The sequence below is a fragment of the Haplochromis burtoni genome, unplaced genomic scaffold, assembly GCF_018398535.1.
Source record: "Haplochromis burtoni strain Fernald_Lab_line unplaced genomic scaffold, NCSU_Asbu1 Contig_429, whole genome shotgun sequence".
Classification (NCBI taxonomy): Eukaryota; Metazoa; Chordata; class Actinopteri; order Cichliformes; family Cichlidae; genus Haplochromis; species Haplochromis burtoni.
In genome coordinates, this window is record NW_024582790.1 from 183,848 (window position 1) to 184,403 (window position 556).

Here is a 556-nt window from a genome sequence, read left to right on the forward strand (position 1 = left end):
AAGTGTCTACCTTTACTCATCGGTCCCTTTGAAGACCCTTTGTGTCTGTAATTGTTTTCTGTGTTTGGAACTTCTTAGTTTTTTCTTATTTTGTCTCTTTGTGGGATTTTTTCCTATAGTTTGGATCATTTTAGGCCTCGTTTGCTTGTGGATATTTTATTTGAACTGATGATGACATTACTGCTTCTCTAATTTAACAGAAAGCTCTTTTTTTTGCTTGACTAACCATGTGAATCACTAAAGTTACAGGTACTATCTGATAGTGAAAAAGTTCACATGGTTCATACCTCTCTGTGGAAGTCGATTCAAATAGGTTACTTTACCGTGGGTCGACTTCAGCTCTGCATTTTAATTCCTGGCTAGTTTTAAAGGATTCACAGTTCAAAATAATCAATCTTTATCTTATACTGAATCTCAGTGCAAACTTTCAGTTCATCCTAACCTGAAACGAGCTGTTTTAGCTCCTCCCTCTTAAACTGACTTTCTCCTGACTGGCTGCCCCTGGTAACTGTAAATGGGTGGGGCTTCTGTGCCTTGGGTGACCAAATTAGGGCTA